The sequence below is a fragment of the Curcuma longa genome, unplaced genomic scaffold (assembly GCF_044706935.1).
Source record: "Curcuma longa cultivar G26 ecotype Majalengka, Jawa Barat unplaced genomic scaffold, ITB_CL_G26_1.1 contig_19328, whole genome shotgun sequence".
Taxonomy (NCBI): Eukaryota; Viridiplantae; Streptophyta; class Magnoliopsida; order Zingiberales; family Zingiberaceae; genus Curcuma; species Curcuma longa.
This window is the reverse complement of record NW_027431069.1, coordinates 1-12801: the sequence shown is the minus strand read 5'-3', so window position 1 is coordinate 12801 and position 12801 is coordinate 1. Positions and strand designations below refer to the sequence as shown.

At 28.7% G+C, this 12801-nt stretch overlaps 1 long non-coding RNA gene and 2 other non-coding genes across 3 annotated transcripts; all 3 read left to right on the top strand.

Annotated features, from left to right (window-relative positions):
- Positions 1–1318: 1318 nt before the first annotated feature.
- LOC141817109 (uncharacterized) lies at positions 1319–1682 on the top strand. The gene is made up of 2 exons (XR_012600782.1): positions 1319–1355; positions 1426–1682. It is a non-coding gene; the product is annotated as an uncharacterized LOC141817109 (long non-coding RNA).
- LOC141817112 (small nucleolar RNA SNOR75) lies at positions 1444–1533 on the top strand. The gene has a single exon (XR_012600784.1). It is a non-coding gene; the product is annotated as a small nucleolar RNA SNOR75 (small nucleolar RNA).
- An 86-nt stretch (positions 1683–1768) lies between the features above and the next one.
- Positions 1769–1844, top strand: LOC141817111 (small nucleolar RNA Z105). Its single transcript, XR_012600783.1, has one exon. It is a non-coding gene; the product is annotated as a small nucleolar RNA Z105 (small nucleolar RNA).
- Positions 1845–12801: the final 10957 nt, after the last annotated feature.

Sequence of the window (12801 nt, the reverse complement as noted above, 5' to 3'; positions counted from 1 at the left end):
ATGAATCAATTTTAAATTTTTAAATTTCGATTACAATTTAGATGGATAAGTTTAAAGAAAAAAATAAATTTTTTCAATCTACAAATCAATCCAATTCTGTCAGTCTTACCCACATAGATTGCGATCCTAAATAGATCGACGTTTTTGAATCTATTTTAAAATGAATTAATAAAATTTTAATTCAATCCATCTAAATTTGACGGAATGAATCAATTCGATAAATCCCACACATTGACGACTATCTATTATCTTATCGTTGACCTTTTATCAAAATAAACACGATTTCTGCCACCGCTAAGTTTGACTTACTCTCCTATCCATGAACGAGTTAAAACAATTCAAAGAACAAAAGAAAGAATAGTTACAAACTCCACTTGTATATAAAAAGTAAAAAACAGAGACGTAACGGGCAAGATCATTCGCGTTGACTAAATACATTATGCATCCTCGCCGCCTCGTCGGCAACTTAGAGATAATGATCACGTGATTTAGTTTGGTCGATTACAGTTGACTTTAAGGGAGTCAAGAATCACGCACCATGGCCGAACTTTCACCTAAACCATTCTTCTTCTGCTTCTTCTTCCATATCATCTAGGCTCTATGGGCCATTCAAAGCCTAACCTTTCTATCATCTGAAGCATTGATTGCTTGTTTCAGTATCGACTAGCAAGGGAACAAATTGATTGTACACAAAATGGCACTAGAAATTCAGATCGGCTGTGAGAGAAATGGCGAGTTCATGGAAAAGACAGCATTTTTCTGAGCTTGAGCAAGAACTGAGATTAACATTGAAATCGAGAGAACAAGGGAATGCAAAAACCTTCCGCTTCTCTTCTTGCTGCAAATCACTATGAAAAGTGATACCGATTACCATGATCCTAGAAAATGAATCAAAACCTAGATCCGACGCCAAAAGACGCCATTTTTCGAATTGGGAAAGTTCGACAGACTCCGATGCGGTCTTTAAGGTATTGTACCTTTAAAATTGAGCTCCGATCCAGCGCGAGTAACGAGCTTCGACAGATCGCGGAGGCGGAGGAGACAATGAGAGCGGTGAAGCAGAAGCCGCAGAGATCCGCTGCATCCCAACAAGAACAATCGCCCATGAGTCGACCGTGGCGGCCGGTGGGAGCTCTCGCCGGCGATTTTGGGCTGCCGCAACCGTCGCCTAGCGATTTAATTGGGCCGCAATTATCAGGCCCATTAGCTTAAAAAACAAGGGCATTTTCGTAAAAACAAGGATTGACGAACCTTAACCCTGCCCTAGCTTCTCTCTATAAATAGCGACGAAACCCCATCATCTCACTCATCCGTTTCTCGCCGAGTGAAGAACATCGCGGCGCCGCTCTGGGACGGTCGGTACTTTTTTCTTCTCCTCTACTGATCTGGAGCTTTTCTTGATTTTTGATTTCCTATTCTTGATAGATTCTGGATCTTTGGGTTTCTTGGTGATGAGATAAATAATAGATGACGAGTCCGAATTAATCCATTCCATTCAACATGAGGACGAATCGAGGCATTTGTCTGAAAGAAATCCATTTCTTTGTTTTCTTGTTTTTTTTTAATGTTTCAATTCCATTTCTTATTGCAATCGTTTTTTTTTCATTTTATTGCTAAAAAATGGTTGTTTATGTTGTTTAAAATTTATATGCCGCGGTTTAATCTATGACTCAATTTGAGGACGGATCCGGCATTTCTCTGAGATAAATACGTTCTTTTTTGGTGACAGATTGCATTTTTTTTCTTCTTGAAAACTGAGTCTTACGATCTAGCATTGTGATGAATCTTTTATACGTTTCCGAGAATTTATTCTCTGACGAGTATAAACCTCCTACTCATTCTGAATGCTTTACCAAGTTTTCTTTAGTAGCAGTATTTTATAATTCTACATTAATTATTTTGTTTCAAATTAGGGCCGGAAAGTTGTTTTCGATAATTCTCTATTTTGTATTGCGATCTAATGGTTCGATCTTCTAAAACTTCGATCGAATGTTATCTTATTAATAATTCGATAGATTTTTTGTTATTCCTGATCTCAGGCTCAAATCACCGAGTAAATTCTTTATCATTTTAAAAAGATTGTTTGATTCATTTTACATCTATAATTTTCGGGTTCGACTCTTTTTCTTTTATTTGAGAAGGATAAATTAAGTTTTATTTATTTAATTATGAAAACAAATCTACTAGCGATCTTTCACCTTTCATATACTTTTGAAACGATCTCAGAGAAACTCTGAGTAAGTTATTATGAAAATTAATATGATTTAAACATAACTTAAGTTCAAAAATAAAAAAGGGAAAAAAAGTAAAATTGTGGATTTGATAATCATTTGAGGTAATTATGTATTTAAATTATGAGTTATAAAATATAATTTAATATTGTTTAATTTAATTTGTTTAGTTGAAGAGAATAAAATATAATTATATTATATTAAAAAATAAATATAATTTAAATTTAAAATTAATGTATATATTTTTAATAAAATAGTTTATTAAAATTATTATTTTAATAAAATAATGTATTAAATAAAAATATAATTTATTAATTCTGTTTTATTAAAATAATTATTTTAATAAAACAATTTATTAAATTAATAAATATATTAATTTGATTTTTAAAATTTAATATAAATTTATATATATTTTAATAAAATAGTATATTAATAAAATAATTTATTAAATTAGTAAATATAATTTATTAATTTTATTTTTTAATATTTAAAATAAATTATCTTTTCTTAAATTAAAATTTATTAAATTAAATTAATTTGATTTTAATTAGATTTTATAATATATTTTATTTAATTTAGTTATAAAATTAAAGAATAATGATGAAAACTTTTTTTTATTAATTTTTTAAAATTGTAAAAAAAACTTAGATTGTCAAGTAATTATTTTCTTAAATTATAATTCATTACAATGATATTGTATTTTTTAAGAATTAATTATAATTTAAATTAAATAAGATTATGATTGATAATATCAAATAGATAATTAAAGTTAATAATGATAACTCTCAATTAAATGTCTTCCGGAAGTAATGATTCACCATCCAAGTTAAGCTGATGCTAAGTTAGAAATCCTTTTACGACGGAAAGCTCTTCCTTAGGGTTGGAGCTGGTTGGCGCCAAGTGCACTAGTGTCTCACGTTGGAAAGCTGAAAGATGAGAGATATCGTCATCTTGGTCGGCTGCTATTCCGATGGCACTCGGCGTTCCGGTAGTTGCCACTCGGCTCTCAGTCTCTCGGCATTCAGCATCCTGTCAGTCGCCACTTGGCTTTTGGCCTCTCAGCTCTCGATGATAATACTCACTTTGGGAAGAGTATGTGGAAGAGTTTAATTAAAACTTAAGTTTAATTTTTCAAATTAAATTTCAATCAACAGAATTTTCTGAACTCAACTCTATTCCATTAATTTTTTAAAAAATTGTTTTAAAAAAATTTTCTTAGTAATTAAGAATTATATTGTTATTATTTTTACCTTAAAACCTTTAAATAAATAATTTTTTATTATATTATTTAAAAACAAATTAAATAATATTAGGTTACATTTTTTATATCTTGTAATATAATTATGTGATTATCTAATAACTACATAATCAAAATTATTTATAATAATTTTGAACTGAATACATCCTAATAGTTAATTCAAAATTCATGAATAGAAAAGGTCCTTTTAAGCATAGTATTAGTTATTTTGTAAATTTATTGATTTATTCTAAATTTATTTGTGAAGGGCTTATGTTTGATCTACCAAATAGTAATTTTAATTGTTTTTTTATTTATATAACTTTTGTCCTTTTTTTCTTTAAAATTTTACCTGCGCAAGTGGCCCCCCCCCCTGAGTTTTAATTTGCATTGAGATGAATATTTTAAAAAGTTAATGATGAATATCTATTTTTATTTAACAGAAAACAAAAACAAAAACAAAAATATTTGTCATACACGACACTTAAATCATACAGAGAGAAATGCCGCTAAAATATAGAGTAAAAATTAAAAGGATGTTCTATTCTTATTGAAAGCTTAAAAGAACATTCTTCATTTATTATCAAAAGACCACTCTATCTTTTATTTATACATTTTACCTTCTAAAATTTCCTTATTTTTATACTATTGTAGCTAAGATAATTACTATAACCATCAATTTGGATTGGATCTACTAGATTGGTCCGCCCCACCAAGCAATTTAAACTAGTTGGATTGAAATTTTATCAGTCCATTTTAAGATGGATTCAGATGGATTGACCCATCTAGGTCCACGATCTGCGTGGGTTGGCCCGTGGCGGGATTGGGTTGGTCCACAGGTTGAGAAAGTTTATTTATTTATTTTAAAATTTAAAATTAAAGTAGAAAATTTAATAAATTAGTGGGCTTGATTTGTCTAAATTACAATTCAAGTTTAAAAATTTTAACTTTCAATTTAAATTGTAATTTAAATTAAATTTTTTTAATTTTTTGATAGATCCGTGAGTTGATCCGTGTAATCTGTAATCTGTCTTGAGTTGAGTTGGATTGGAGATTTTTCAACCCGCCAAGTTGGTGGGTCGACTAGCCCCGCCCCTCCATGTAATGGGTTTATAGTGGATTAGTCCGCCTCGCTATGGGTTGGTCAGTTTGACAGCTCTAATAAATATTGCATAATTATAGTAACTATAAATCATATATGCTATAAGTCTATATTGTATCAATTATTTTTATAACTATTATAATATGATGTTGGTTTATATTTATCAATGTTGATTAATGTTGATTAAAGATAAAATATTTATATTATAAGAGTTATGAATTATAATTACTATAATATAATATTATTAATGTTAATTAGAATTGAAATATTGCTATAACATAATGTTAACTCGTGTTCATATTATAACAGTTTGTTAGTGCGGTTTGCTTCCAGAATTTCGATGTTTGACAATATATCTAAGTCTGATCAGTTTGACTAAAAATTTATCCAAACAGGACCTAATTTCTAAATGTAAATGAAGTATGGTCAAGTCAAAGTTGACCAGATGACTAGCAAGTAGTTTTAGTCAGTTGGATCAGGCAAAAAGTGTTAGTCAGTTATATCGGACAAGAAGCTCTAATCAGTGAGATTAGGCAAAAGTCTTGGTTAGTGAGATTGGATAAGGAGAACTTCTAGTTGAAAGCTAGGTAGAAGTCTTGGTTAGTGAGATTGGATAAGAAAAAGTCCTAGTTGTAGGCTAAATAGAAGTCTTGATTAGTGAAATTGTACATGTGGAAAGTCTATTGAGTGACTGGTCCTAACTGAAAATTAGGCAAGGGTAAGTCCAAGTAGGTTAAGGATGACTGAATATTTAGCAGGTGGAAAATCTATCGAGTGACTAATCCTAACTGGAGGTTAAGCAAGGGTAAGTCAAAGCAGATCAAGGGTGATCGAATGTTTAACAAAAGAAAATCATAGGAGAATAACCCTTAGATAAGTCTAGTAGATTAGACCTACAGGGTAAGACTTAGGTAAGTCTAGTAGGTTAAACAGACTACAATTAGGCTTAGATTTCTTGCTTGATTATTATATGCTGCCCAGAAAGGGATCCGGGCGCCCAAAAGAGTCTTTCTAAGGTCATACGTTGCAAGATCGAAGAACAACGAATTTACTACTACTATCTCATCCTGTGGGGTTGCTGAATGCGACCTAAGCTCTATTCGTGCAACCAGGGAAGTTCTAGGAGATGTGCGCTGCGATCAAGACTTCCAGATCGGTCTGACTCGAGTGTTTGCTTATTTTGTCTTACCACTTTACGCTTTACACTTTTTATTATATTTTAATTGTAAGACGAGTTTCTCCGTCTCTGAAAAGAGCTATGGAAAGGAGACCAATATTGGATGAGCACTTCCCATATATAGGCCTTAGATGTACTAACCTTAGAGGTTGAGAACCAAGTAAATCTGCAGGTCTTGTGTGTTGTATTTTTAATTTCGCTGTAAGTTTTTTGTGAGAGTAAGTCGAACGAATAAATGAAATTTGCCCCTCTCTTACAAGCACCCGTCCTATAATTGATATCAAAGTCGATTGACTCTCGATAGCACTAACCGCCATGGGAGCAAGGTAAAAATTTAAAAGTTTGATTTAAATATCATATTATTTGTTTCAAATGCAGGGAGAGAGAACACTACAAAAATCAGTGTTCTACTCGTGAGATTCGGATTGCATCAACGGTGGCAAAAGAGCAATCGATGCTAGGAGTCCGGAGAAACAAAGAGCACATTATGTGCTTTAAATGCCAAAAATTCAGACACTACAAGAATCGATGTCTAAAGAAGAAGACGATGAATCAGTCAATAACAAAATTAGGGATTGCGCTTCTGATAAATTTGTTAAATTATGAAAATATGACTAAGATTTTGCATGATAGACTAATTTCTATTATTGATTGTTTAGACAATCTAGAAAATTTAAAATTAAAAAATAATTTAATTAATAAACATATTAATTTGACAAATTTAAATTAAAAAAATATAAAAAATTTAGAATTAAAAAATAATTTAATTAATAAAAATATTATTGTATCAAATTTAAATTTAGATAATCTAGAAATTTCATAATTAAAAAATAATTAAATTAATAACAATATTAATTTAATAAATTAGAAAATTTAAAATTAAATTTAATTGATAATATTAATTTAAAAATATCAAACAGTTTTGAAAATTTATTTAATAAAAATAATAATTAAAAAAAAAATTAAACTTAGATCTTACCAATAATAAAAATTCATCTAACTCTCATAAATTCAAATTAAAAAATAATTTAACTAATTCAAAATTAAAAAATTCAATCATTAATAATTCAAATTTAATAAATTTTAATAATGAACTTATATAATTGAAATAAATAAAAAATTAGATAAAATCTTTAACTCATTCAACCAAAATAACTCTAAATTAAAAATTTTAAATTTAATCAATTTAATTAATTTGAAGATTATTATTAATTCAACGAATCAAAATAAAATTAATAATTATCAAGATAAATCTAATTATTCAAATTTAATTAAAAATTTAAAATTAAATAATCAAGATAATCTTAAAAATAATGAAATAAATTCAAAAATAATAAGATACATCCAAAAATTAAACACTTAACCAATAAAAATTTAAAATTAAATCCTAAAATTTGAAATTAAATACAAAAAATTCAAAATTAAATACTAAAATTTTAAAAAAAAATTTGTCAATTTTCACAAGATAAATTTAAATTGTAAAAATTCTAATTTAAATAATAAAAATTAATTATCATCGAGTTCCATTTAATTGTGAAACATAACTTAATTTAAATCAAAAATTAAATCCCCAACGGGTAGAAAATTCAAAAAAAATAATAATAATTTAAGCAAACATAATTAAAATCTATAAACCTAATTATAATTATAATAAAATACTTATAATTATGAAACTAACAGATAAAATATTACTCAAGCAAATAAAAATTTAATAAAATCTAAAATGTATCAAAATAGGTTGATACCTTCGTAGATCTACACGAAATATATTAAATTAATAATTTAATATATTATTAGAAAATAAAAATTATATGACTTGATTAACTCATGCATATTTACCCTGTACATGCATATGTTTAATTATTTGTGTACATAAATGTCATGTCATATATGTTTAACTCCTTCTTAACTTAGAATGGTTAGTTAAGGACATATGATTGGTTGACATTTGTCTAACATAGTATCAGGGTGGGGCAATATGAAAGTACGTTAGAGAAGTTTAGTCTAGATAGTTAAGTGGGATAAGGAGTACCTTGTTTGGTCTGTTTAGCTAAGTGAAACTAACTGAAACTATCTCGTCATACCTAGACTAGTTAGACCAAATTTTTTCATAAAGTAGGTTAAGTACATAATTTTTTAAAAAGACTTTGTCTGGTCATTATTCTGATAACCAAGAAGGTTCTTGCCTTACCACGACCTGGAAGTTAATTTTTGAAATGTGTACTAAACTTGAATATAACACAATGTCAAACATTCAGTAGAACTTAAATAAAATTAATAAAGATAAAATTGACAAACTATATATCATAAAATCATAAGACAATCCTTGTACACATGTTCTGAGACATTTAGAATGAGTGAGATGATAAGGACCATTAAATAAAAAAGTTTTAAAAATATTTTTAAAAACTATAAAATTAGTTTTCTAAAATTATTTTTAAAAATTTGATATATACTTGAGATTTATACTTGCTGGGTATTCTTATACTATAAAGTTTTTAAAAATTTATATATTTGAAAATTAATTGACCAACACATAACCTATAGGTCAATACTACGTCTAGAACCCTAAGACTAGCTCATAGGTAGAAATTCTTTGTGGTCAACAAGGATGTCGTAAGGGAGTGTCTAGTTGAGGAGAAGTCCTTCTTGAAAGATCTTATTTTGAAAAGACCCATAAAAATAATTTTAAAAAGTCCTTTGAAAAAAATATTTTGAAAGTCTTTTTAGACTCATATTTTGAAAAATGCTTTGTAAATTATTCTTTTAATGTGGATTAACCCTTAAGATACATAGGAAGCTTGTTTTGTGGTTAACAAGGAGTCCTAAAGAAGTATTAGATTAAGGGGAGATCTAAATTAAAAGAGCAAATATATTTAAAAATTATCTTTTATAAATTTTTGGATTTTTTTAAAAAAAATCTTTGAAAATCCATTTCAAAATCATGTTCAAAATATTTTTTAAAATTATATATATTTTTTATTTGGGTCAAATCTTAAGACACATAGAGAGATTACTTTATGGTTAACTAAGAGCCCTAAGACGTAGGGGTGAGCAAAAATTCAGTTAAATCGAATAAACTGACCTAATTTAAAAATTCAGTTTGATTATTTTAAATTTTAATTTTTTTAAATAAAAATTAATTTTTTTGATTAATTCGATTCGATTTTGATTTTTAAATTTCTTATTCAGTTTACCCGAATAAGCCAATAAAAAAATATGGCAAATCCCTAAATAAACCCTAACTTCACGAATCCACAACTCTCCTCAATGCTCACTCTTGATTCGCATCCCGCTCCTCGAAGTTGCGACTCACTCTTTAGTGCCTATGACTCTGAAGACTCATTGCCTGATCCCCTCTCTCGCTGTCGGCACTTGCCTCGATCCCCTTCCATTACCCTCGCCACTGGCACTTGTTCCCCTCCTGTCGCTCTAGCAACCAAGTGTCTGTGACCTCTCGCCATGGGCTCAAGCCCTCCGCTTGTTGTTCTACCCGTCGACTTAAGCCTCGTTTGCTCCCGTCGTCTCCTTTGCTCCAGTCGTCTTGTCGCCTCTTTTTCATTTCTCTTGAGACCCAAGTCTCTCCTCTAGTCGTAGTAGCCAGCGACCACCCACGAGCCACGTGTTACGGGCATACTATCTTGTTCAATATTTAAAGTTTGTAATCTTATCTTATACTGCACACCACTCAATTAATGTGCACTCATACATTGAATCACAAATTGTCATCAGATCTTTCTTCTTTGTAGCACTCACCAAATAGAAATTATCAGATTGATTATATTTTCTCTCTACTTTTGATTCAGTAGCTATTTTTTATGCAGTAAATCTAAAAGTACTTGTCCATGATGTCTATGCTATCTTTTCTATGTCCACGATATTTGTTGTTGAATTCAAGTATTTAACTATGTAGATATCCTGATAGTATCTTCATGTTTTTAGTTTTAAAGTCATGGTTGAGTTTCATATTTGTCTTTTAGTTTTAGTCAATTATATTTTGAACAATGTTATCACACCTTGCAATATTTTTAAACAATGTTCTATGTTTGTGCATTCTGTGATCAATATTTGTCTGATGTCAATGGAAGAAGATTTATCAAATATGGATGTTAATAATAGTTGTTCAATACCACAATTTGATATTTGGTCCTTCAATGGGAACAAAAGTTGCTGTAGAATATAAAGGAAAGGTAATGAAGAGAAAAGCAATGAAACCAAGAAGTGAAGTATGAGATCATTTTATAAAGTTTACTAATGTTGAATCAGAGATTAAAGTCAAATGCAAATATTGTGATAAAGAATTTTTTCTGATTCATACAAGAATGGAACAACAAATTTAAAATCTCATATTTCCTCATGTAAAAAACACCCTTATATTGTTGAAACAACTTAAGCATAATTAAGTTTACAATTAGGTTCAAGAGAGGGTGAGGTGTGTTTGACTTCTTGAAAATTTGATTAAGATGCATCTAGAAAAGCATTAGCTATAATGATTATAATGGATGAACTCCCTTTCAAATTTGTAGAAAGAGAAGGATTTAAAGCATTTATGGTCATGGTATGTTCAAAGTTTTGAATTCCTTCAAGATGGACGGTTGTATGTGATTGTGTTGAATTAGATACAGTTCAAAGAGAAAAATTAAAAAATTTGTTACATGATTCAACACAAAGAGTTTCTTCTTTAACCACTAATGCATAGATATCAATTCAAGCAATCAACTATATGCGTCTAACAACTCATTTTATTGATATAAATTAAAATTTATAGAAAAGAATTCTCAATTTTTATCCAATTACAAGTCACAAAGGTGAGGCTATTAGTTTAGCTATTGAAAAGTGCTTGAGGGGTTGGGAATTAATAGAATTTTTACTATTACAGTTGATAATATAAGTTCAAATGATATTGCTATTAATAGTTTAAAAAAAAGATGATTAATTGGGATTCCACTATTTTGAAGGGAGAATATGTTCATATGAGATGTGTAGCTCATATAATCAATTTGATTGTTGTTCATGGTTTAAAAGATATAAATCAATATGTGATGAGGGTTAGAAATACGATTAAATATGTTAAGCAATCCCCCCTAGATTAAGCAAGTTCAAAGAATGTATACAGATTGAAAAAAATTGAAAGAAAAAACTTATTATGTTTAGATGTACCAATCAGATGGAACTCAACTTTCTTAATGTTAAATATAGCTCAAAAATTTGAAAGAGTTTTTGATAGGTTTGATGAACAAGATCCATGTTTTAAATTAGATTTTCAGCATATAGATTGACATATTATTTTGAATGAAAATGAAGAGATGATACTTGAATCAGATGGTAAACCTAAAAGAGAATTGAATACTTTTGATGAGAAGCAACAAGTGCAAATTGAAATAATGTTAGACTTTTTGCATCTCTACTGTAAGTTTTTTATGAGCTAACATTAAAAGTTTCAGGATTTTTGTATGTCACATTCAATACTTTTGCATATGAGATTAGTTCTATTCATACCATCTTAAAGGATTGGCAAGAAAGTGATGATCTTGATGTGTATTCGATGGAAATTAAAATGAAAAATAAATTTGACAAGTATTAAGAAGATTCCGAGAAGATGAATATGTTACTTTATATTGCGGTGGTGCTTGATTCAAGACATAAATTGGATTTTATAGAATTTATGTTGATTGAATTATATGGAGAGGAGAAGTTTGTACAAGAATTATAAAGAAAAAATGGAGTCTCAATGCAATATTTCAAGAGTTCTATCTATTTCAGAATCAGTTGACAATGACAATGTTTCAAAAAGATATGAGTTAAATAGATTTAAAAAGACAATCAATCTTTACGAAGTATAAGAAATAAAAGGCACAAGTTTTTGGTGATGACAATATGTCAAAATTAGACAAGTTTCTTAACTAAATAGTTGAAAAGTATTGTGATCTTTTGACATTTTGGGATGGTGGAAGCAAAATTATCACAAATTTTCTATACTTGCTCAAATTGCTTGTGATGTATTAACTATTCCAATATCAACAGTTGCTTCAGAATCCACTTTCAGTATTGATGGACGGGTACTTGATTGTTTTAGGAGTTCATTAACTTCTAGGTGGTAGAAAGTCTTATTTGTACTCAAGATTGACTTCGATTAAGTTTAAAACCACTCAACATTAAAGAAATTTTAGAGGATGTAAACAAACTTGAAAGTGATAAGTTTTTCTTTTTACGAAAAATACAATTAGATTTTTATTTATAATTTATTTATTTAACTTGCATTTTTTTGTTAGAATTCTAAAAAATTATAATGGACTCATCTTCTTCCACAACACCATGTATGGATGAATGACATAATAATCAATAGTATATTTAAATATTATATTTTATTTAAATTGACCTTCATACTAAGAACATGAAACTATCTGATGATGTAATTGACTATTGCATTGAAATTTCAATATCAATTAACCTGTGTTTGATTTTCAACCAGAAAGTGTACAAATATGACTAGAGAAGCAGCAGTTGTCAATTTTGATCTCAATCTCAACACCTTGTGGAACTTGAAACCAATCTCTTTGAATTTTATGATACCTAGTGTATGTGTACTCCATCAGCTAGTTTGAACATATGTGGGTGTTGATTTCGGTAAATTTTTTTTGCAAATAGAAATATGATTAGATAAGATCTCTGCACTACCAATTATATAACTTCTATTTTTTATTTGATAACACGTTATATGTTTCTAATAGAGCACGTTATATGTTTTTATTTTTCATTTGAACAGCATATTATATGCAACTTCTATTTTCCATCTGAATGACACGTTATATGTATCATCTGCAAATAGAAACATTTTATCATTTGTTTATGGAGTTTGAATGGAGTTTTTTAACTAAATTTTTTTAAGAAAATAAAAAGAGAAAATATATTATTATAGTTCACTTTCTGAATCTTTTCCTCCTAATATTTATTCGTATTTTTGAAATAAAGGTGCTAAACTCCAATATTTATCCTTGTTATCTTGTTCAATAAACATGTGGCAGTGATTGTGGATCTTATGCAGTTTGATTGG